This window comes from Tamandua tetradactyla, chromosome 16, assembly GCF_023851605.1.
Source record: "Tamandua tetradactyla isolate mTamTet1 chromosome 16, mTamTet1.pri, whole genome shotgun sequence".
In the NCBI taxonomy this organism is placed as follows: Eukaryota; Metazoa; Chordata; class Mammalia; order Pilosa; family Myrmecophagidae; genus Tamandua; species Tamandua tetradactyla.
The window spans coordinates 27118580-27145447 of NC_135342.1; the positions used below are offsets into that span (position 1 = coordinate 27118580).

The 26868-nt window shown below is 36.4% G+C and overlaps 1 protein-coding gene, 1 long non-coding RNA gene and 1 other non-coding gene across 5 annotated transcripts in view; 2 read left to right on the forward strand and 1 right to left on the reverse strand.

The window, feature by feature from the left end:
* LOC143660099 (uncharacterized) overlaps positions 1–2700 on the reverse strand; it is a 91114-nt gene extending 88414 nt beyond the window's left edge. The window contains exon 1 of one of the 3 annotated variants that reach the window (XR_013163844.1): positions 2086–2700. This is a non-coding gene — a long non-coding RNA (uncharacterized LOC143660099). The remainder of the gene's footprint in view (positions 1–2085) is intronic. The other 2 variants (XR_013163845.1, XR_013163843.1) reach the window with 2 other exon arrangements.
* LOC143660048 (uncharacterized) overlaps positions 2033–26868 on the forward strand; it is a 47201-nt gene continuing 22365 nt past the window's right edge. The window contains exon 1 of the mRNA XM_077133420.1: positions 2033–2593. The gene's annotated coding sequence lies outside the window, so the exon portion shown is untranslated. The remainder of the gene's footprint in view (positions 2594–26868) is intronic.
* Positions 14183–14286, forward strand: LOC143660524 (U6 spliceosomal RNA). The gene has a single exon (XR_013164118.1). It is a non-coding gene; the product is annotated as a U6 spliceosomal RNA (small nuclear RNA).

Here is a 26868-nt window from a genome sequence, read left to right on the forward strand (position 1 = left end):
AATGGTCAATTTTAATCATTTCTTTCATTACAACTATACTGAAATGCAACAGTATGAGCTATTACTAATCAGCAACCAGAAATAAATAGCCTAGCTTCAGTTGTTATACAAAACAGGAGAGCATTAGATGCTCTCATTGCTGTCTCAGGAGGTACCTGTGCAATCATAAATGAAATCTCTTGTTTTTACGTTAACAAAACTGGACAAGTAGAAGAAAACCTTAAAATTTTAAAAGAAAATATAGAAAGTATTCAAAAAGCCTGAGATAATAATCATGGGAGCCAGTCATGGCTATCTTCATTCTCCTCATACTTCACCTCTAAAATCAATGCATCTTTCCCTTATAACACCATTACTAATATTGTTTTTAGTTCTTCTTTTCAGCTCTTGTCTCGTACAGCTCCTTCCCAGTTTATACATCAAACTATATGGACAATAATTCAAGAACACATAAGCAACATCGCTCAATACGAGAAAGAGCAAAGACAAGTTCTACTCCTATCCCACAACTCCCCCAGTCAACCTCCCCTTGAGACAACTGTGCCCCATTTCAGCCAGAAGCAGTTACAGAAAACAGACCATCACCTCCATTCCCCTTATTACAAAAGAGACCAGAATGTTATGCCTAGAGAACAGGACCCCTTCCTCCCACGATATGATGTTCAAACAGCTCTTGCACCCTAACCTGCGCCTTTTCATGCTCCGGCAGCTGCCCTCTTATAATAACCCCCATTACTCAACCTCCACCCACAGGCAGAGGCCATTACAACCTTGCATGCTTCAGGAAGAGCTTAAATTTTAACTTTACCAGTGAAGCACTGCCATCTCCTAACTTAACCCCCTAATTTTGAAAACTAGACAACAGAAACTTACTTAACCCTTCCCCTCAACCCCCAACCTTAAGCCATAAAAACGCTATACCCTGCCACCTCAGGGCAGCCATTTCTCTCTTAAAGTGCTGCCTGGGCAGCTCTGATTCTCCCTGAAATAAAGCGTTTTCCTTAACCCCTCGTCCTACCTCATTCCTGGTGCGTTTGCCTTTCAATCAGAAAATGGGTACAAGTGTCTAACCAAGAATTCAGGGAATCTGATTAATGCTGGAATCTGCTAAAATTCACTCTTCTCCACGTATAAAACTATTTTCTTACTTTCCTAGTCCATAACCTCTCAATTTTACTCATTAATGCCCTCCCTAACAGAAGAGAACGGATGCTGTTGGGGATTGAATCATATCCCCCACAACAGACATGTTTAAGTAAGAATTCTCCCTCCCCTGTTCTGTGGGTATGAATCCATTTGTCAAAAGGACTTCTGAAGATATTAGGATGTAGTCAAATTGAATGAGGGTGGGCCTTGATCCAATCTGACTAAAATCCCCAGAAACAAAGGATATTGAACATGGAACTAGGAGCCTAAACTAGGAGATGCGAACTTGACTATCTTTTTTTTTTTTCACACAGTCACACACAGGCTTTTAATGGCTGACCCTCCAGAGACACTCTGAAAACAGGCACAAGGACAGGACATTAATGTAAAACCAAATAATCCCACAGTCACGCAACCACACTCAATCAGGATACAAAATCAGAGATACATATAAAAGAACCTTCACAAACAAACCACAACAGCAGGGGCTCCCTTCGTTCGCACACAGCCTTAAAATTCCTTTTCTATGCAGCCCCAAGTAGAAATCACTTCATACCCAATAGCATGAAGACTCACACACAGGCAGAAGTACAACGACACACTCGGGCACAGACACACTCACAGTCTTTCTGACGTTACGCATCAACTCATACACACACACACACACACACACACACACACACACACACGGGCCCAACACATACCAAGAGCCCTGCAAAGCACACAGTGTACAGCTCTCGGGTCACAACCCGAACTTGGGGACCTCCCTGGCTTTTACCTTTTCGCCTGCTGGGCCTCCTTTTTGTTAGGTCAGGGGAACAGGGAAGGTCACCGTGACTGGAGTTGTGTAAAATGTGCCGCCCCTTCTAAACGTCACCTAAACCCCTTGCTTAAAACCCACCCTCACCAGGACCCAGCGGCGAGCTCACAACTCCCTACCTTGAGTTCTGTGAGCTCTGCCCGGGAGCGTAGGAATAAACTCGCTCACTCTAAGGTTTTTTGGTCTGCCTCTTCTCTCTTTCGCCTTCTAAACCTTACACTTTTATCACCAGGTGACCCTGCAGTCAACTCGCAGCCTCAAACCCCAACCACCGAAACAGTACGAGAAAGACGCCTTCCCACTGAGGGCGCTCGGACACTCTACTAAATCTCCAATTCTCCGCCGTAAGTGAGGGTGGCTTCCCGGAAACCAGTTTAGGGAAAGCGGCTTGGGCGTCCTCCCCCTTGCGGGGTTCGCCATGACTTTCCTGGCGATGGACTACATTTCCCAGAGGGATCGGGCCCCAATCGCGGTTTCATTTCCGTTTGTTGGCGATTTGAGGCTCTCGCGTAGAAGAAGGCCGCGTGCGTGGTGGGCGATTAGTTCAGCAGTGTCTGGGCTGGTAGATTCGTAACCGTGCTTTGATGGTGTCGCTAACTTGAACCTTTAACTACACCCTCTGACCAGGTAAGAAGTCCAGAATGACAGGGTGGAAACGCGCGGAGGAAAGGGTGCTGGAATTGTGTGTGTGGCGGTGTCTTGCATTGTTTTTGTATTATGTCAGACAACTGTGTGGGCGACCGGACGTTTTCGTCCCTGGTTTGAGTGTGAGCGTTTGTGTGAGTTTCGGTTATTTGTGACTCTAAAGGTGTGATAGTACTGCTTGTGATAGATAGAACTGTCTGTGACCGTGTGCTTACCTACCTGGCTATTTCTGTGTGATTGTATGACTGATTGGGTCTGCACCGCGTGTATGGCTGGGGATTGCTTGTCATTGTGAGGTGTGTAACAGTGCTGTTGTGACAGGGTGTTAGCATGCTTGTTCACTGTGAGGTTCTGTATGTGAATGGTAACTTGCATATGATTTGCGTTTGCCTGTGATTTAGAGATCACAGTTCCTCTGTCATATAATGTTTGTGACCCTGTATTGCCTTGATCTGCTATTTGGTTGTGCTTGTTTGATTATCTGATTGTGTGTGCCACATGTATGACTGGGGTTTGCTTGTGCCTGTGTGAAGGGAGTAAAAGTTCCTCTATGACAGGGTGTTTGCCCCCTTCAGGATGCTCGGGTATACTTGCATAATTGTATGCCCTGTGTATGATTGAATTTTGTTTGACTAGATGGTCCAGCAGTATACTCACGTGATAATTATGACTCACGCTGTGTAACTGTGGAAATGTGATTGTAAGTTTGTGTGTCCGTTTGTATAGCTTTTTATATTACCGTATTATGATGTTTACTGATGTGCAGAGGTCAAGTTTTCTTTGGTATTCCTAGGGTTCATTCAGCCGGGAGTGTGAATCACCAATTCCATGTGGCTTTGTACTCTTCTGAGTACTTGACTTTTTTCTGTCTTTCTCCCTCACTTTCCTCCCTTTTGCCAACTGAGGTACAGCCTGTGTTCATTCATTTTTGTATCCATCTTCAGTTCAATTTGGAGCTGTAGTTATATAATCCCTGTGGCTTCCCCTTGTGGCCTGCAGGACTTGGATGAGGAGAAATGGCAGGCAGGAGGGAAGTCAGAACTTTGAGCCTCTAAGTAAAGAATAGGAGTTTCTAAAAGCCACAGACCTGGTCTTAAGTTGAGAATTTTAAAAGTGAATCAAGATAATCTACTTGGAAGTGTAACTGGTTCCTGGGGTGGGAATATTTCTGATGGGAATGCTGTATTGTCCAGCTACTTGCTTCAGAAACTATAGAACTCCATTCCAGGGCTCTGTCTTCAGCCTTCCATCCAGAAACAGATCCTAGCCCAAGACACCTGTGACCATGGCCCTTCTTTCTGATAAAGAAGGTACAGGACTGTTCTAATCTCCTTTGCACTTAACGTTTTATATTAAGTGAGGGTTAGGTTGTGGAAATGGAGGAAGAAGGTGTGTTCTAATTTAGAGTATGCCCCAAGAAATACCTAGAATCCCGTAATTCCATGTTCTTTGCCTGAGAGTAAGTATTGCCTTGAGAGGAATGAGTGGCTGTTGTACATTTAGAAGCAGAGTTCAAGGTGAGTAAATGATTCCTCTTTGATTCCATAAATGTCTTTATTTTGCAGAAATAAGGATCTTTTCCTTTTAAAATTTCTTATCTAAATCTTCTGAATGATGGAGGGGCAAGGCAATTTTCTATAGAGTGGGTACAAGGAAATTGTGTAATTAGTTGTGATGGAAGCTTCCAAAGAGTGCTTGAGTTGAGGAAGGATGAATTTGAGATTCATGGATATAAAAGGAGCGCTCTATTGTGTTATTTCTGATACAATGGTGTTCTGTTTTTTAACTTTTTATTGAAAATTTCCAATGGAAGCAAAAGCATAATGAACCTTCATATGGCCGGTTTTAAAAGTTATCTCTTGTCAATCACATTTCACTGATTCTTGAATTCAAATTTTTTTTTAATTTGCCTTTTGAATTCTTTGACTCTTGCCTTATTTTGGTGAGTGTTGTTAATTTTCAAATTTTGGGGGGAACGTCCAAAGACCTTTCTATTACTGATTTCTAATTTCAGCGCATTGTTTTCAGAGAACACATTTTGTATGGCCTGAATCCTTTTAAATTTATTGAAATTTATTTTATGGCCCAGAATATGGTCTGTCAGCAGGTATTTTGCATGTGTTTGTATGTGAATAGGATGTGTATGCTGTTGTTTGATAGAGTGGACAATATATGTCAAGAAGGACAGGTTGGTAGATGGTGTGAGGGGTTAAATCTTCTATATCATTATTAATTTTCTGTCTACTTAGTCTATCAATTGAGATAGTCTATTGAAATCTCTAGCAATATACTTGAGTCTTGTTTTTAATTCATTTTGACAATATCTATCTTTTAACCAGAATATTTAGACCATTTCTATTCAGTGTGATTACTGATAACATTAGGTTCTACTGCATCATTTGCTATTTATCTTAAATTTGTCCCATCTGTTATTTGTTCGCTTTTCCCTCTTTTCTGCCTTCTTATGTGTTTGTTGAGAGAGAGAGAGAGAGAAAATCAAAACTTTCATAACCAGTACTTTTGGAACCATATGAATCCACAAAACAGGCAAGACCTCTTGGACTTCTTTTGATCAATAAGATATCACCCACCATAATCACATTATCGAGTTTGATAATCACCTAAAATAAGACCTCACATGGTTTAGACATCAACTTGAGACAAAATTAGGCAAATTTGTTTCATCTTGTTTTCTGCCTTTAGGGATTGCTTGTAGCTACACACACACTTTAATTTTTTTTTTTAATTACATAAAACATTTATGTAACTCCAAAATCAAAATTATACAATAACAGGCATTTGAGAAGTCTAATGCTCATTCCTGTCCCCTCTGCCCCATTTCCTCCTTACCTTTATAGACAGCTACCTGCATTTCTCTTTGGTTTATTCAAATCCAAATTAATTTTTTTCTTTTCATTCATTGTCACGTTTTGTTGTTGTATATAAAAAGTCATAGCCAAACAGAAGATCACTTAGATTTTTCCTATGTCATATTCTGGAAGTTTTATTGCTTTACATTTTTCATTTAAGTCCATGATCTATTTTGAGTTAATTTTTGTGAAAAGTATAGGGTCAGTGTCTAGACTCATTTTTTTTTTGCATGTGGATGTCCAGTTTTTCCAGCACTATTTGTTGGAAAGACTATCCTTTCTCCATTGAAATCTCTTTGCTCCTTTGTCAAAGATCAGTTGACTATGTTTGCCTGAGTCTTTTCCTGGACTTTCTTTTCTGCTTCATTGATCTATTTGTCTGTTTGTTTGCTAATACTATGCTGCTGTGATTACTGTAGTTTTGTAGTATATCTTGGAGTGGCTAGCATCAGCCCTCCAACCTTATTCTTCTTAAGTATTATGTTATTGGCTGTACTGGGCATTTTGCCTTACCATACAAACTTTACAGTCAGTTTATATCTGATTGTATTTGCAAAGTAACTTGCTGGAATTTTGTTTCAGGTTGCATTGAAAATCTGTAGATGAAGTTGGGGAGAACTGGCATCTTTACAATATTGAATCTTCCTATACATGAACATGGAATATCGCTCCATTTATTTATATGTTTGACTTCTTTCATTAGAGTTTTGTAGTTTTCCTCATATAGTTTTTGTAGTTATTTTTGTTAGATTTATACCTTTGTGTATGATTTTTTTGGTGCTAATGTAAATGCTTTATTCTTTACTTCAAAATCCAATTGTCCAATTGCTCATATGTGGAAAACCAGTTGACTTTTATATAATAATTTTGTTTCCTGTAACTTTACTATAATGACTTATTAGCTCCACAAAGGTTTATTGTTGTTGTTGTTGATTCTTTGGGATTTTCTAATAGACAATCATGTCATCTCCAAACAAAGGGTTTTATATCTTCCTTCCAAATTGGTACACATTTATTTTCTTTACTTGTCTCACTGTATTAGCTAGGATTTTCAGTACAATATTGAATAAAGTGGTAAGAAGGTCCATTCTTGCCTTATTACTGATTTTACAGTAATCTAGTTTATCACCATTAAGTGTGTTAGCTGTGGGGGGGGGTATTTTGGAGATATTTTTTATCAAGTTGAGGGATTTCTCCCTTATACCTGGTTTGCTGAGTTTTTATCAAGAATGGGGGTTGCACTTTCTCAAATGCTTTTCTTCATCTATTGATATGATTTTATTTTTAAATTTAGCCTGTTGATGTGATGGATTATGGATCTCATTAATTGATTTTCAAGTGTTGAACCATCTTTACATATCTGCAATAAATCTCCATTGGTTGTGGTGTGTCATTCTTTTTACCCATTGTTTGTTTTGGGATTTTTGCATCTGTCTTCATGAGAGATATTGGTTTGTAGCTTCCTTTCTTGTAATGTCTTTGTGTCATTTGGTATTAGGGTAATGTTGACCTCATAGAGTGAGTTAGGAAGTGTTCCCTTTGCTTCTATTTGGTAAAACAAACTTGAGAACTCTACTACTTCTTTGAATCTAGAAAACCATCTGCACCTGATGCTTTCTTTCTTGGAAATTATTAATTTGTTTCTTAAATAGATAAAAACCTATTCACATTTTCATTTTCTCATGTCAGTTTCGGTAGATTGTTTCTTTCAAGAAGTTGGTGTATTTCACTTAAGTTTCAATTTCGTGGGCATAGTGTTGTTCATAATATTTCTGTATTATCCATTTAATATTCATGGGATTTGTAGTGATGGCCCCTCTTTCATTTCTGATATTAGTAATTTGTGTGTTCACTTTTTTTTTTCTTGGTTAGCCTAGCTAGAGTTTTATCAGTTTTATTGATCTTTTCAAAGAACAAGCTTTTGGTTTTGTTGATTTTTCTCTAATTTTTCCCTTGTTTTCAGTTTAATTTATTTCTGCTCTGGTTTTTATTAATTTTTCTTCTGTACATGTTGAAATTACATTACTCTCCTCTGTTTCTTTTGGGTAAAGCTTAGGTTATAGATTTTAATGGTAGAAATTCCCCTTTGAACACTACTTTTGCTGCACCTCACAAATTTTCATGTCTTACTTTCATTGTCACTTAGTTTAAATTGTTTTTAAATTCCTCTTTTCTTTGGCCCTATGTTATTTATAAGTATGTTGTTTAATCTCAAACTCTGGAATATGTTCCAGCTGTCATTTTGTTATTGATATTTTAATTCCACTGTGGTCTGATAGCTACTCTGTATGATTTCCATTCTTTTGAATTTGTTAAGTTATGTTTTATGGGACAGAATGTATTCTCTGAGCTTGTAAGAAATGTGTATTCTGCTGTTGGATGAAGGATTCTATAAATATCAATTAGGTCCCACAATCGATGGTGGTGTTCAGTTCACCTGTATCCTTACTGATTTTTTGCCTACTGGTTCTGTCGTTAACCAAGTGGATTTTTCTGTTTTTTCTTGAAGTTCCATTAGTTTTTGCCTTACATAATTTGATGCTCTGTTAGGTACAGAAACACTGAGGATTGTTGTTTTCTTGGAGAACTGACTGCTTCATATTATGTAATTCCACTTTATCAGTTCCTGCAAGAAGAATGCTAAATTTTCAACTCCATTTGTGGGGTTGTCTATTTCTCCCTTTAGTTCTGTCCATTTTTGCTTCATGTACTTTGAAACTTTGGTGTTAAATCTTTGCCTATTTGAATTGCTATATCTTCTTAATAAATTGATCTTCATCTCTAGTATTACTCTTTATTTTGAATTTTGTTTTTTCTTTTATTAATTTAGCCACATGAAGTTTCTTGTGCTTAGTATCTGCAGATTGAATAGCTTTTACAACCATTTTACTTTCAACTTATTTATCTTTATATTTAGTTTGCTTCTTGTAAATAGCATATACTTAGTATATGCTTAGTATGATGTACTACTTTATTTCTTATCTTCTCTGATACTGTCTTTTTACTAGCATCAATAGAGTATTTATTTATTTATTATTATTTTATTTTTTTTTTGGCATGGGCAGGCATCAGGAATCAAACCTGGGTCTCCAGCATGGCAGGTGAGAATTCTGCCTGCTGAGCCACTGTGGCCCGCCCTAGACCATTTATTTTTAATGTACTTACTAATAAAATTGAATTTAAGCCCTTCGAGGAATGGAAGCATTCTCTCTCAACAGTTGGACATTTCTCAGTTTATTTTTGGCATAATGTGTAAAGATGCATCATATTACTATAAATTTCATTTCAAAATGATAGAAGCAGTGGAACAGATAATCAGAGGTATAGACACCAGGAAAGGTCGCTGGCTCAGAATAACAAGCAAGAATCAACTGACTGACTTTTGTACTGTGTATTGGTATGTTCTTCATCTGCTGATTAAAATAACTGTATCACACATTAAAGATGGTTTATTTCCTATTTAAAAATATGCAAAATAAAACATTTAAAATATTTAAAAAATGGTAAAGTTGTGATACATATATTAATATACAGAGAGAGCATTGAATTTACCAGTCTAAGAACTACCTCTCTTTAATCTCCCCTTTTAAGTGTGTATTTTGCAGGTAGGGGTGGAAACAAGAGGCAGGAAGAGGAGAACAAAGCTAATTCTAACTTAATCATTTGGCATTTTGCAAAAAGCATGGTCTCATGGTTCTGTTTTCCTCTCCTTTCTGCTTTTTCCAGACTCTTTGCTTCTCCAAGATAGGATCCCAGAAGAGGATGATCAGTTCTTGCAGCTCTAAAACCAGTGGCCCAAGTGAAATGGTGTTTCCTCATACCTGCTTTGGTCACTTTTTTTCAGGATTTGTACATGTTTGCATTCCTTATTCCTGAAACTTCATTCCTAATTGACCCCTACTCAGTAATGTATTCCCCAGTTTGGCCCATTCCTGTAAATAATAGTAATCTTCCTTAAGTGCATCTCTGTTATGTATCCTATATTTGGATATTTATTCTTCAATGCATTTGGCATCTTTGACTGGTAGCATTGCAAAAAAAAAACAAAAAACAAACAAACCAGCAGATTCCCTGATTTGATAAAATAAAGATAGATGTTAAATGGTACAGCCCATGAGAAAACTTTGAACATCTCTTTAGACCTAAGTTTATTGATTAGACAAGATAGGAATTGGTCTTGACTGGGCTCAGTCTCAGTATGTGACAAATGTTCATGCTTTATGAACTTTTAAGATTAGGAAGGAATATCGTTCGGCACTGGCTGCAGAGAGATCCAGGGAATTCTTATTGGTGAGTACCAATAATATAGATCATTTTGAGGTTAAACATTATTGCAGTGATCTTGAATGTGTTAGTTTGGATTATCTTTTCTACCTTTCTACTTCTTGAAACAAGAAAAGTTACAATTAGAAATGATAACTAGTGACAAGAATGATCATCATTTACAAGCATGAACTTGAAAATTATAACCTCCTAGAACTAAAACATGCTTATGAGATTTTTATGTAATTTAAATGTTCAAATATGAATAGTTATTTGGTCAGATATGTTCATTAAATGCAGCATTCTGTAGCTAATAAAAAATACTAAATTATTTGCTACTAGGGAAGTGCGTAGGATGTAATTCTTGGTACAGCAATGAACCTGAAGCTTCAATAAATTCTTTACTTTTATACAAATTTTATTTTATAAAGTAGAGATTTTATAAAAAATTTTATAGAAATATTCCCCTAATTATTTTTCTTATTATTTAACTAGAGGAGAAAAAAGAGGACCTCATATTTATTGAGAATGTATGATGTTCTAATATAGGTTTTATATAGAATACTCCTGCTTTTGCTTTCTTTTAATTGTGACATTGCAGCTACTTTATGAATTCCCAAACTTATTTGTATCATGTATCATGAGATGTTCTATATGCAGGAGATATCTGTATCAAAAGGAGTAATCAGGAATATGTTTGCATTTCAGAATCACCAACTTTACTTTTTCCTGTCAGTGTCAGAGGCTTCCCAGCTGGTTTGCTCTGTTGTCTCCTTTGTGGAGTGCTTCACATCATCCCCCCTTCCACTGGAAAATATTTTCTTCATTTCTACAACTAATATTATTTTGTTGCCTTAGAAATCAGTGATGTTTTTGGAAATTGCCATTGACTTCTCTCAGGAAGAGTGGGAATACCTGTATTTTGCTCAAAGGAATTTGTATAGAGATGTGGTGTTGGAGAACTATAGCAAGTTAGTGTCATTAAATAACGATATCTGCCCCTAGATTTTCAGTATCTACCTTTGGAATAACTGCTTTCTCTATTCTTACTACAAAGTTGACTTTTAAGTTAGTAACTGAGTTATTATTATTCTCAAAGGAATGGTTTGAAATTATTGGAAGTAAACACAGACAGTTTCATAGGCCAATTTTATCTTGGCTATCCTTCAAAAAATTCTTAACATTATCTTTCTTGAAGAACAACTGGCTAGACTTGAATTCTAGGACACTTGAAATATTGTCAGAAAAACCGGGCTATGTAATGTTACGTTTAAATCTCCTAGAGGTGCTCTAAATAATTTGCAAACCCTATTACGAACTTTAAAAAAAAATGCAGAAATCTCTCAGAAGAGCTTATATCATTTATATAGTGATAGGGTATATCACACATTTCACTGACAATTAAAGTGAACACAATCCATTACTTACTACAAACATATTCTCTTATATATACTCTGTGATTGAATATTACAGTGTAGAAACTTTCCATTTTATATTACAGGAATATGCCAGAATCACCTTTTATTGAAAAGTAGCTCAGAAAGAAGCTAGAATAGTCTAAGAAAATTTCCTGTTTTTTACCATGGTGAAATAATAGAGATAGAGCCTTATCAAACTTTATGAGTAATTTTCACACCTAGATAATCACTTTATACTTTGTCCTCCTCAAGTCACTAGAATTTAACTGTTTCTTTCCTTTTCAGCCCTCTTTCCTTTGAAAGCTTTATTAACTTATTGGTTTGTTTGCTCTTCTGCAGGGCCCAGGTTTCATGGAAAAAAGACCTGAAACTTGAGGAGAAAAGCATAGGTTTTTCAGTATGATTTCTGTAAGGAATCCTACCTGTTTTTACTTTTTCAATTCACTGTTCTTTTATTACAATCATTCCCTATTTTCATCTTTTCCAAGGACATCATTTTACATATTCTTAGGAATCAATTCCTTTCCAGATTTATTTTTATGCTAAACTTATGTAATTATCTTCATTCTTAAAAATTTGTTCACTCAAAAATATATTTATTGAGAGCCTATTTTGCACGGGACACCGTAGTAGTAGGCCTTAGGGAAATAATGATCTAGGAGACAAACAAGGTTCCTACTCTTCTGAGAAGGAAAATATATAAGGAAATGAAAATATTGTGTCCAGTATGATAGAATAGTAAGATATAAAGACAGAATTAAGACAATAGAAAAAAAGGGCTTGAGATTTTATTCTCTGAGCTTGTGTCCTCTGACTGTTACATGAAGTAATTGTCAGTTCTCTCTGGGGGAAAGAAAGAAGCCTTTAGAAATCTTGTATCTTAAAAACAATTATAATTGTGCTTGTAATCAAAGATCATTGAACCCACAAAGAAACATGTCAAAAGTGAGTGATAATCTAAAGAAACAACATTTACATAGTAAAAGACTTCAGATAATTGGAATTATTAGATGCAAATATAAACTGTGTCTCTGAAATGATTAAAGAAATAAAAGAATGGCAAGTAATAGATTTTTTCATAAAGGTAAAGATTAACAGAGCCAAATGGAACATTTCTTAAGGTTCAAAAATAAGCTTTGAACTTTTACATTTAAAGGTTTTAACATCAGAATCAGTGAACTGGACAATATATATGAAGAAATTAACTGGAATTCAGCATACAGATGCAAGGAAAAATATAAAGATTGAGACAGACGTATCGAATGAAAATACTTAGCACATATCTGATCAGAGGCAGTGAGGGATAATGGAAGAGACAAAGTTTCAGTTTCATTTCATTTCAGAGGTGATAAAAGAGAAGATTCCACAGAAATAAGAAACAGCATTTTAAAACGTATCAATAAAAAGGAAATCCAAACCTAGATACAATGTAGTAAAATTATAGAACATTGAAGAAAAAGAGATGTTAAAAATATCCAGAGAATAGTATTTATTAAACCCATAACCCAGTAATTCTACTCCCTTGTATGTGCCCAATAAAAATGTATCCATATATTTCCCAAAAAACGAGTATTAGGTTGTTCACAGCAGCATTGTGTATAATAGCTGCAAATTGAAAACTACCCAAATGTCCTTCAACAAAATAATTTAGTAAGTTGTGATATATTCACACAGTGAAATAGTGTTCAGCATTGAGAGGGAATGGGTATCTGTAAATGCATGCAGCAGCATGGATTAATCTCACATTTATGATGTTTGAACAAAAGAAGCCAGACAGAAGAATGCATACTGTATGATTCATGTATTAAAGAACAAAAACAGGCAGAATTAATCTATCTTTTTAAAAGTCATGATAATGGTTACTCTTGGAAATGGTTTGGTGGGTAATAACTAGAAGTGACCATGAGGGTGCATCTAGTGTATATTCTATTTGTGAAAAAGTTCAATGAACTTTTATATATGTCCTTTTCTGTTTGTATATTTTACTTCAACTTTAAAATAGGAAATATATAAAGAGAGAAAAGAAACCTCTTACAAAGGAAAAACAACTAGACTGATAGCAGACTTCTAAAGAGCACACAAATGAGTATTCAGAAACCTATTTTAATAATGAAGACAGGGATTTGCAAAACAAAAATTGAGACTGTTAATCACTGAATGACCTTCACAGAAAGAACTTCTAAAGGATATTATTTGGGGAAGAGAAATATATCTCAGATGAAAGGTTTGGGTGTAGAAGGAATTAGGTAACTATAAACCAGCATTATCTATTTAATGTAATTACATATCTAATTGTTGAAGTTAATAGAAAACTAAAATATTAGCCATACCTCCTGTATTAGTTAGGGTTCTCTAGAGAAACAGAATCAACAGGGAACACTTGCAAATATAAAATTTATGAAAGTGTCTCACGTGACCGTAGGAATGCAGAGTCCAAGATCCACAGGGCAGGCTGCGAAGCCGATGACTCCAATGGATGGCCTGGATGAACTCCACAGGAGAGGCTCACCAGCCAAAGCAGGAATGGAACCTGTCTCCTCTGAGTCCTCCTTAAAAGGCTTCCCATGATTGGACTTAGCATCACTAATTGCAGAAGACACTCCCCTTTGGCTGATTACAAATGGAATCAGCTGTGGATGTAGCTGACGTGATCATGACCTAATCCTATGAAATGTCCTCATTGCAACAGACAGGCCAGCGCTTGCCCAATCAGATGAACAGGTACCACAACTTGGCCAAGTTGACACCTGTCCCTAACCATGACACCTCCTACTTCTAAACAGGAGTTAAAGTGTTCGAAGGTGCTTGTGTATTGAGTCAGATTTTTAATAAATTACTAAAAACTCGTGTTTAATTGTCAGTGGTAAATTCAAGGGTGAATAAGCACTTTAATCGAACAAAAGGCAAAATACAAAAGGAAGTACAGGAAAGATACTATAGATAAAATAAAACATAGAAAGAAATCCAAATATGTCATCATTTACAGTAAGATAAATTAGTTTTAAACAGCCAGTTGAGTATTCATTTTGGCAGCAGATATACTAAAATTGGTATGATACAAAGAAGATTAGCATGCCCCCTGCACAAGGATGACATGCAAATTCATGAAGCATTCCATATTTTTAATGCCCATATTAAAAAACAAGAAAGAGCAAAAATCGAGGACTTAACAGCAAACCTGGAGGAACTTGAGAAAGAACAGCAAACTAACCCCAAAGCAAATAGGAGAAGAGAAACGTTCTAGTTTGCTAGATGCCAGAATGCAATATACCAGAGACAGAATGGCTTTTAAAAAGGGGAATTTATTAAGTTGCTAGTTTGCAGTTCTAGAAAATGCCACAATTAAAACAAGTCTATAGAAATGTCCAATCAAAGGCATCGAGGAAAAGATACCTTGGTTTAAGAAGGCCGATGAAGTTCAGGGTTTCTCTCTCAAGTGAGAAGGCACATGGTGAATACAGAGTTTCTCTCTCATCTGGAAAGGCACATGGTGAACACGGTCAGGATTCCTCTCTCATCTGGAAGGGCACATGGCGAATATGGCATCATCTGCTAGCTTCTTCTCCTGGCTTCCTGTTTCATGAAGCTCCCCAAGAGGCATTTTCCTTCTTCATCTCCAAAGGTCGCTTACTGGTGGACTCTGCTTCTCATGGCTATGTCATTCTGCTCTGCTCTCTGAATCTCTTATTCTCCAAAATGTTTCCTCTTTTATAGGACTTTAGAAACCAGTCAAGACCCACCCAAATGGATGGAGACATGTCGTCATCTAATCCAGTTTAACAACCACACTTGTTTAAATCACATATCTGGGGAGATGATCTAATTACAGTTTCAAACATACAGTATTGAATGGGGATTATTCTGCTTTTATGAAATGGGATTTTGATTAAAACAGGCTTTTCTAGAGTCCATACAGCCTTTCAAACCAGCACAAGAAATAACAAAGATTAAAGGAGAGATAAATGAATGGGAGAACAAAAGAACAATAGAATCAATAAATCCAAAAGTTTGTTCTTTGAGAAAATCAATAAAATTGATGGGCATTAGCAAGACTGACAAAGAAAAAAAAGAGAGGATGCAAATAAACAAAATCAGAAATGAGAAGGGGTGCATTACCACAGAGCCTGAAAAAATAAATCATAAGAGGATACAATGAACAACTATTGGCCAATGAACTAGATAACTTAGGTGAAATGGACAAATTCCTGGAGACGTGCAAGCAAGCTACACTGATTCAGGAAGAAATAAAACGTCTCAGCAAACCAAACACAAGTAAAGAGATTCAATTAGTCATCAAATATCTTCCTATGAAGAAAAGTCCAGGACCAGATGGCTTCACAGGGGAATTTTATCAAACATTCCGTAAAGAACTGACACCAATCCTGCTCAAACTTTTCAAAAACATTGAGGAAAAAGGAATTTGACCTAACTCATTTTATGAAGCTAATACTTATTTTTCATTCTTTAAAAAAAAATTATTTTTAGAGCACTTTTCAATTTATAGAAAAAATTATTGACAAATTACTGAGTTCCCACATAACACAACCCCGTAAACACATGCAACTTTTCCTTATTATTAACATGTTTTAAAACTTTTTCTATTGTATGGTATGACATATATACAAAGCAAAGAAATAAAAAAGCAATACTTTTCAAAGCACTCTTCAAAAAATGGTTACAGGATACATCCCAGAGTTTGTCATGGGCTACCATGCGATCCTCTCATATTTTTCCTTCTACCTGCTCCAGAATATAGGAGGCTAACGGGCCTAAATACATTTTTATCATCACAATTGACTTTTTTTCCTTCTTTTCTTTGTAAACAATAACATATATACAAAAAAGCTATAAATTTCAAAGCACAGCACCACAGTTAGTTGTAGAACATATTTCAGACTCTGACATGGACTACAATTTCACAAATTTAGGTTTTTACTACTTGCTGCTCTAAAATACTGGAGACTAAAAGATATCAATTTAATGATTCAGCATTCATATTCATTTGTTAAGTCCTATCTTCTATGTATAATTCCACCATCACCTTCAGTCTTTCCATACCTCTCCTTGGGGTTGTTTGGGCAATGACAATTCTAAATTTTCCCTATTGAAGTGTCAGTCACTAATATGGGGTAGGGAGATGGAACTATCTGATGTTTTGGATAGACTGGGCTAGGTTTCAGGACTTATCTGGATCAGGGATCCATCTGGATGTGGTAGGTTTCTGGAAAGTTACTCTAGTGCCTGGAACCCTTGTGGAATCTTATAAATTGTCCTGCATATACTTCAGGATTGTCTGCAATGGTCCTGGTTGGGGGTTGTCAAGTTATGATAGGTAGCAAGGTCTAACTGAAGCTTGCATTACAGCACCCTCCAGAGTAGCATCTCGACTCTATTTGAACTCTCTCTGCCACTGATAACCTTATTCCCCCCATCTGTTAAGAAAGGAATTGTTGATCTCATGGTGCCAGGTCTGGATTCATCCCTGGGAGTCCTCTCCCACATCGCCAGGGACACTTTCACCCCTGGATGTCATGTCCCATGGAGGAGGGCAGACAATGATTTCACTTGCAGATTTGGGCTTAGAGAGACTGAGGCCACATCTGAGAATAAGAGGTCCTTCAGAAGTAACTCTTAGGCATGCCTGTAGGTAGTCTAAGCTTCTGTGCTACCTATACAAACTTCACAAGAGTATGCCTCATGAACGAGGGCATGGCCTATTGATTTGGGTGTCCCTAAAGTCTGACACAGTATCAGGGGATTCCCTGATGGTAAGGCTTAATAGTTCCATAGTCTTTCTCCCCTCTCTAAGGGGACTTTGCCAATACCTTTTGATTATCTGGTTAATACACTCTAGGATGTTTTCAGGCATTACGATAACCTATGCAGAATTAAAAGACCTCTGTCTCATTCTGTGCTTCCTGTGTTTCAGTTGTTCAAATGAGCTATACAGATATGTTGAATTAGATTATGCACTACAGAAAATTTCAATTCCTTGATCAAGTAAACCTTTCTTCCATTGGTCTCAATATATGTGGTTCTAAAATATAGACACTGTCTTCCTTACCCCTATGTTCTGAATTACTTTAACCCCAACCGTTTGGCTTTGTTCTTTTGTCTAAATATCAGGTTATATATATAAAACACCCTCTCAAAATCCAGAAATAATCACCACTCTGGACTTTGTCTACTCTAAAAGCTTACAGTCTAGGCCCCTGTTTTCTTATAAGTGTTTTCTAAAGGTGACCGTACCATGCTAAGTGAAATTAGCCAGACACAAAAGCATAGATGTTTTTTGAGTCTGCTAATATCATTTTAATTAAAAAACAAAACAAAAACCAGGTAAAGATGCTATAAGAAAGGAAAACTACAGGACACTCTCCCTAATGAACGTAGATTTCAAAAATTCTCAATAAAATATTAGCAAATTGAATCCAAGAGCACATTAAAAGTATTATACACCATGACCAAGTGGGGTTTATACCAGGAATGCAAGGATGATTCAACACAAGAAAATCAGTTAATGTAATACAGCACGTTAACAAATCAGAAGGGGAAAAAAAATCACATGATCATCTTGTTTGATGCTGAAAATGCATTTAACAAAATTCAGCATCCTTTTCTGATAAAACACTCCAAAAGATAGGAATAAAAGGTAACTACCTCAATATGATAAAGGGAATATATGAAAAACCAATAGCATCGTACTCAATGGAGAGAGTCTGAAAGCCTTCCCCCTAAAATCAGGTACAAGACAAGAATGCCCACTGATGCCACTGTTATTCAACATTGTGCTATAAATTCTAGCTAGAGCAATCAGGCAGGACAAAGAAATAAAAGGCATCCAAATTGGAAAGGAAGAAGTAAAACTCTCATTATTTGCAAATGATGTGATACTAAAAATATCCTGAGAAATCTACAGCAAAGTTACTTGAGCTAATAAATTCAGCAAGGTGACAGGATATGAAATTAATGTGCAAGAATCAGTAACATTTCTATACATAAGCAAAGACCTAGATAAGGAGTCAGTTAAGGAAAAAATTCCATTCAAACTAGCAACTAAAAGAATCAGATACTTAGGATTGAACTTAACTAGTGATGTAAAGGACTTTTATGCAGACAACTACATAACATTGCAAAAAAAAAAAATCAAAGGAAGTCTGAATAGAAGAAAAGACATTCCCTGCTCATGGATAAGAAGGCTAAATATAGTTAAGATGTCAGTTCTCCCAAAATTGATCTACAGATTCAACACAGTACAAATAAAAATTCCAACAATTTACTTTGAAGATTTGGAAAAGGTAACTACCAAACTCATCTGGAAGGGAAAGAGACCCCAAATAGCTAAAAGCATCCTATAAAGGAAGAACGAAGAGGGAGAATTAACACTCCCTGGCTTTAAAACGTATCATAAAGCCACAGTGGTCAAAACAGCATTGTACTGGCACAAAGACAGAAGCATTGATGAATGGAATCAGATTGAGAGTGCAGAAATAGAACACCAAATCTATGATCAACTGATTTTTGACAAGGCCTCCCAATCCTCTGAACTGGGACAAAATAGTCTTTTCAATAACTGGGCATGGAAGAACTGGATATGAATAGCCAAGAGAATGAAAAAGGACCCCTATCTTACACCCTATGCAAAAATTAACTCAAAGTGGATCAAACACCTAAATATAAGAACTAGCACCATAAAGCTTCCAGAATAAAATGAAGGGAAACATTTTCAAGATATAGTAATAGGAGATAGCTTCCTAAACTTTACACCCAAAGTACAAGCAACAAAAGAAAAAATAGGTAAATGGGAACTCCTCAAAATCAAATGCTTCTGTACTTCAAAAGACTTTGTCAAAAAGGTGAAGAGGCAGCCAACTCAATGAGAGAAAATATTTGGAAATCACATGTCAGACAAAGGTTTGATTTCCTGTATATACAAAGAAATCATGCAACGCAAAAACAAGAACACAAAACCCAATTATAAAATGAACTGAAGATATGAATGGGCATTTTTCTGAAGAGCAAATACAGATGGCTCAAAAGCACATGAAAAGATGCTCATTTTCACTGGCTGTAAGGGAAATGCAGATCAAGAATACACTGAGTTACCACCTTACACCCATAAGAATGGCTGCTATTAAACAAATAGAAAACTGTAAATGTTGAAGAGAAATAGGAGAAACTGAGACACTTATGCACTGCTGTTGGGAATGTGTAATGGTGCAGCCACTATGAAAAACTGTTTGGCAGTTCCTTAGGAAACTAAATATCGAGTTGCCCTATGACAACTTGTGAACGATGTCTCTTGTAAACAGTGAAATTATCTAAAATTGAGAATGTTGATGGACTGTGGACTTTGGGCCCTCTACATGATGCCCAATGAATGCAGCTGGCTGAAGGATGCACTGACAGAGAAGTTGATTGGTGAATGATGGTATACTTATGAATTCAGGTTGTGCTGCTACAAAAAGGAACAATGTTGTGAGGCATGTAATGATGTGAATGAATATGTGCGACATTTGGTGAGACAGAATAGCCAGAATCAAGAAAACAAGAATGCGTGGTCACCTCTAGAAAATGCTTATATGAAAACAGAGGCCTAGATTGTAAGCTTTTAGAGCAGGCACATTAAGTCCAGAGTGGTGATTATTATTTCTGGATTTTGAGAGGGTGTTTTATACATGAAACCTGATATTTAGAGATAAGAACGAAACCGAAGAGATTGGGGTTAATGTAATTCAGAACAGGGTGGTAAGGAAGACAGTGTTTATATTTTAGAATCACACATAGTCTTTGAGACCAATGGAAGAAAGGTTTATTTGATCAAGGAACTGAAATTTTCTGTAGTGCATAATCTAATCCAACCTATCTGGAAAGCTGATTTGTACAACTGAAACACAAAAAGCACAGAATAAGAAAGAGGTCCTTTAATCTTGTATAGATTATTGTAATGCCTGGATACCTCCTAGAGTATATTAAGCAGATAATCAAAAAGAATTGGCAAAGTCCCCTGAGGGAGGGAAGAAAGACTATGGAAATATTAAACCTTACATCCTCTGATACTGTGTCAGACTTTAGGGACACCCAAATCAATAGGTCATATCCTCGATCATGAGGTTACTCTTGTGAAGCTTATGAAGGTAGCGCAGAAGATAAGACTACCTATAGGCATGTCTAAGATTACTTCTGGAGGACCTTTTGTTCTCAGATGTGGCCTCAGTCTCTCTAAGCCCAAATCTGCAAGTGAAATCATTGCCCTTCCTCCTATGTGGGACATGACACCCAAGGGTGAAAGTCTCCCTGGCAACTTGGGAGAGGACTCCCAGGGATGAATCTAGACTGGCACGGTGGGATCAACAATTTCATCCTGACCAAATGAGGCAAAAGAAGTATAACTAATAAAGTATCAGTGGCAGAGAGAGTTCAAATAGAGTCGAGAGGCTACTCTGGAGGTTGCTGTTATGCAAGCTTCAAGTAGACCTTGCTACCTATCATAACCTGCCAAACCCCAACCAGGACCATTCAGTCCAATCCTAAAGAACACCTAGGGCAATATGTAAGATTCCAGAAGGTTTCTGCATACTACAGTAACTTTCCGGAAACCTACAATGTCCAGATCGGTCCCTGGTCCAGATTAGTCCTGAAACCCAGCCCAGCCTATCCAGAACATCAGATAGTTCCATCTCCCTACCCCATATTAATGACAGACCCTTCCAATAGCAAAAATTTTGAATTGTCATCACCCAAACAACTCCAAGGAGAGGTATGGAAAAGTTGATGGTGGAATTATACATAGAAGATAGGACTTAACAAATGAATATAAATGCTGAATCATTAAATTGATATCTCTTTTAGTCTCCAGTATTTTAGAGCAGCTAGTAGTAAAAACCTAAATTTGTGAAATTGTAGTCCATGTCAGAGTCTGAAATATGTTCTATAACTAACTGTGATGCTGTGCTTTGAAATTTATAGCTTTTTTGTATATATGTTATTCACAAAAATAGAAGGAAAAGAAAAGTTGATTGTTTTGATAAAAAAGTATTTAAGCCCTTTAGCCTCTTATATTCTGGAGCAGGTAGAAGGAAAAATAGGAGAGGATCATATGGTACCCCATGACAAACTCTGGGATCTGTCCTGTAACCACTTTTTGAAGATTGCTTTGAAAACTATTGCTTTTTTATTTCTTTGCTTTGTATATATGTTATACAGTAGGAAAAAAAGTTGTTGTTTTTTTTTAAAAACTAGTTGAAAAGTAGAAATAGTCTAACTCCCTTCTCCCTTTTCAGACTTGATAGTGGGTTTAAAAATTAAAACCCAGTATATGCTCTTTAAAAGAGATACAAGTACAACATAAAATCATGGACAAGTTGAACGTAAAATTGGATGTTTGGGGAGAATCTATCATACAAATAAAGAAAAGAAAGCTGGTTAGCTCTTTAGTATTAGAATATATTTTAGGATAAAAATTGTTATCAAGTAGGGCCTCTACATAATGAAAAATTGTGATATGTAAAATTTCCTAATGCATATGTACCTAAAAACGTAGCCCCAAAGTAGCAAAAATTGGCAGAGTTGCAGGGACAAATTACCAAATATACACTGATGGACATTTTTGGCATATTTGTTTTCAAATATTCATTGAATAGCACAAAAGAATAAAGGTTAAAGATTTTAATCTATACAACAAGCTAGATTTAAGTAATACACATATCAAGCCCCACACCCCCAAATTATAGGGTACACTTTCATATCATGGACATAGGGAACATTTTTAAAAAATTGACATCATACTGGGCCATACAACAGATCTCAACAAAAATTTAAAATCTTGTGCCATACATATCTAATTCCCCGATCAAAATACAATTAACTTGAAGTCAATCAAAAAACTTAATAGTTTCTATGTATTTGGAAATTTTTAAAGATTTTTCTTAAGAAATTGTGAGGTCAGAGACTAAGTTATAATTGATATTTTAAAACTTTAGATATGAATAATAATAAAATTTATGCATATCACATACGGCATTATTCATGATAGGTAACAATGGAAGTATCTACCAACAGATGAATGGATAAATAAAATGTAGTACATGCATACAGTGAAACATTATTCAGTTGTAAAAGGTAGCATGGATGAACATTGAAAACATGCCAAGTCAAATAAGCCAGATGTAAAAGATGCATATTATATGGTTCTGCTTTTTCGAAATATCTAGAACAGGTAAAGTCGTAATGACAGAAGTAGATTTAGGTTTCCAGGATCTGGGGTTAAGAGAGAATGTAAAATTATTGCTTATAGACACAGTTTCATTTTCAGGTGATGAAAAAGTTTTGATAATGGAGGGTGTTAATGGTAGCACACATGGTGAATGTAATTAATACCACTGAATTTTACACTTGCAAATGGTTTAAATGGCAAGTTTTATCTTAGATATATATTACCAAGTTATGTATTTTTAAAAAGCCTAGTGTGCTTGAGAACCAATACTTTGAGGAGAAATTCATAAGTTTAAATGGCTTATATAGAGAAAGGCAGAAAATCAGTGAGCTAAGCGATTAATTTAGCAAAAATTAACTCAGAACATATTAAAAAACTTATAAAAAATGAGAGCAGAAATTAATGAATAGAAAACAGGAGGACAAAAATATATAGTAACTGGCTTCTTTTTAAAGACTTACCTATTAAAGAAAAAAGATAATGTACAAATAATCACTATTAGGAATGACTAAGTGGTATAAATCTACTTTAAAATGATAGGAGAGTAATATAAAATCTCAGTCATAATTGCAAATTTGCAAAATGAACAGTTTCCTTAAAGATGTGATTTATTAGAACATTATCGAAATAGAAAAGATGAAAAGCCTTATAATTTCCAAAGACATTTAATTAGTATTAAAATCTTCCTATTAATACTGGAGGTGAGGCAAGATGGCAGCATAGTGAGGTGTGGAATTTAATTCATCCTCCAGAGCAGCTAATAAGTAGCCAGGAACAGTACAGAACTGCTGGGGGGAACATCAGTGACCAGACAGCGTATACCAGTATGGTCCAAAAGTGCAGTGGCTGAGATCCCACACAGAACTATAAGTCCCACAAGCTACAAGGCCCACCCCCCACCCCATGGGCATAGAAGGCTGGTTCCCCAAGGGAAAGGAAACAGACTTTGCTAGTAGCAAGGGCTTAGCTCAACTAAGCTCCAGTTGTGGAATTAACAATATTCTGACTACTGAAAACAGGTCCCCAGCACAGATAAATCTGAAATAAGCACTAAAGAAAGTCGGAGATTTTGCCCCAGCAGAGAGGGGGCAGGGCTGATGGGGGGAAGGCTTTTTCAGTTGGACGGCACAAAATAGGTGGAAAAGGGCTGGACCATAAGGAAAGGGGGCACATAGAGCCATGTACCAACTCAAGCTCTTGATTGACAAATGCAAGGAACGGGTCCTGCTCTGAAAAGGCTTTTTTCTTTCTTTTTTTAACCACTTAAACAGCTCACTAAATAGAACTGGAAGCACTCTCAGGCTCTAGTACTGCCACAGGCAAGGGTGAAACTAAGGCTTGTCTAAGAGAGAAAGTAACTAGTCAGCTGGAAGGGATTAATTTCCTAAAGGGTGTATCTTTCCCAAGAAAAGAGGGTCAGGACCCAGCTCAAGTGGCATCCATCCTTCAAGGAATTCAGGCCCCAGGGATTAGAAAACAGTCAAAGCCATCCTCCTACCTCCCCTCTGTTGCAACCATGACCTTGGGAGGGCGATTGTGCTGAAATTAAAGGCAACGCATCAATTTAAGCAGATAAGCGCCACATGCTGGGCAGAATAGGGAAAGCAGAGGCTAGAGGCTTCATAGGAAAGTCTGACAACAGGCTGGGTCTCACCCTTAGTTGGTCTCGTTCAACTGATGCTGGATATTCTTTCCTCCTGAGTCTGGGAAAATCTGACTAAGGTCTGTAATATTTGAGGAGGTCGTCAAAAAGAAAAAGAGAGAGAGAGAGAGAGAGAGAGAGAGAGAGAGAGAGAGAGAGAGAGAGAGAGAGAGAGAGAGAGAGAGAGATCAGTTAAACAGAACCTGTGCTAGAGGTGTAGAATAAATTGAACTGAATGTCACAGAACAGATAGAAAACAAAACCATCCAGCAAGAAAACCCCAGGTAAAACAGTGAAAACGGCCTCCAGAATAAATTAATTAAGGAAATCAAATGCCTACATGCCAGCAAAAAATAGCAAACCATACTAGGAAAATCAAAGATATGGCCCAGGCAAAGGAGCAAGCCAATATGTCAAAGGAGATACAGGAGTTGAAACAACTAATTCAGGATGTTCGAATGACATGAAAAAAAAATCTCATCAAAAAGCAAATCAACAAGTTGAGAGAGATATAAAGAAGACATAGGGCAAACAAAAAGAAGAACTCAAAATTTGTGAAAACAAATCACAGAACTTATGGGAATGAAAGGCACAGTAGAAGAAATGAAAAAAAAAAAAAAAACTGGAAACCTACAACAATAGATTTGAATAGGCAGAAGAAAGGATTAGTGAACCGGAGGACTGGACGTCTGAAATCTGACACATGAAAGAAAATATAGGGAAAAGTATGGAAAATATGAGCAGGGTCTCAGGGAATTGAATAACAACATGAAGCACATGAATATACATGTTGTGGGTGTCCCAGAAGGAGAATAGAAGGGAAAAGGAGGAGAAAGAGTAATGGAGGAAATATCATGGAAAATGCTATGTAAGATAAAATCACAGATGCAAGAAGTACAATGTAACTCAGACAGAATAGATCCAAATAGACATTCTCCAAGTCATTTACTAATCAGATTGTCAAATGTCAAAGACAGAATTTAGAAAGCAGCAAAAAAAGAGCAATCCATTACGTACAAGGGAAGTTCAGTAAGACCAGGTGTGGATTTCTCGGCAGAAACCATGGAGGCAAGAAGGCTGTGGTATGATATATTTAAGATTTTGAAAGAGAAAAACAGCCAGCAAAGAATTCTGTATCCAGCAAACCTGTCCTTCAAAAATGAGGGGGAGATTAAAATATTTTCAGACAAACAGTCAATGAAAAATTTGTGACTAAAAGACTGGCTCTGCAAGAAATACTAAAGGGAGAACTACAGGCAGATAGGAAAATGCAGGAGAGAGGGGTCTGGAGAAGACTGTAGAAATGAAGACTCATGAAAGGTAAAAAGAAGAGGATTATTAGGTATGTTGAAAAGACAAAATGGTAGAAGAAAGCACTGCCTTTATGGTAATATTACTGTGAACTCCAATCAAAAGGCTTAGAGTGGCAGGATGGATTAAAGAACAGGACCCATCTGTACACTGTCTACAGGAGACTCACTTTAGATCCATGACAAAATACTTTAAAAGTAAAAGGTTGGGAAAAGATATTTCATGCAAACAAGATATTTCATGCAAACAACAATCAGAAAAGAGAGGAGTAGCTATACTAATATCTGACAAATTAGACTTCAAATGTAAAACAATTAAAAGAGATAAAGAATGACACTGTTAATTAAAAGGAATGATTCAACAAGAAGACATAACAATCATAAATATTTATACACTGAGACAGAATGCTCCCAAATACATGAAGCAAACACTGACAACACCAAAGGGAGAAATAGACACCTCTACCAAAATAGTTGGAGACTTCAATGCTGTGCTCTCATCAATGGATAGAACATCTAGACAGAGAATCTATAAAGAAACAGATTTTGGATAATACGATAAATGAACTAGACTTAACATTTACAGAATGTTGAACCCCACAACAGCAGGATATGCATTTTTCTCGTGTTCATGGATCATTCTCAAGGATAAACCATATGCTGGGTCACAAAGCAAGCCTCAAATTTTAAAAGATTGAAATCATACAAAACACTTTCTTGGATCATAATGGAATGGAGTTGGAAATCAATAACAGGAAGAGGACCAGAAAATTCACAAATGTATGGAGGCTAAACATACTCTTATGAAACCATTGGGTCAAGGAAGAAATGACAAGACAAATCAATAAATATCTTGAGGTAAATAGAAATGAAAATGCAACATATCAAAATTTATGGGATGCAGCAAAGGCAGTGCTGAGGGGGGAATTTATTGCCTTAAATGCCCATATTTAAAAAGAAGAAAGAGCTAAAGTCGAGGAATTAACTGTTCACTTGGAAGAACTAGAGAAAAATCAGCAAACTAACCCCAAAGCAAGCAAAAGGAAAGAAATGACGATTAGAGCAGAAATATATGAAATTGAGAATATGAAAACATCAAGAAAATCAACAAAACCAGAAGTTGGTTCTATGAGTAAATCAGTAAAATCGATGGCCCCTTAGTTAGGTTGACAACAGCTTCCCATTAAAGAAACAGCAGGTACAGATGGATTTATAGGTGAGTTCTACCAGGTTTTCAAGAAACAGATTTTTTTCAGTCTTTCAGACTACCAGAGAGTAGAAGAAGAGAATGCATTTTCTTCCTCCTCTTTCTGTGACTCCAGTTTAATTTTTCTATCAAAACCAGGCAATGTCAATCTCACTTATGAATATAGATGTAAAATTCCTTAACAGAATAGTAGCAAACTAATCCAGCAAAGAAAGAGATAGTAAGTCATGAGCAAGCAATATTTATTTTATCCTAGACATGCAAGTGTGATTTAACATTACTATATATAAGTAATTCACCACATTTTCAGTTTTATGGAAACCTTGTGATCA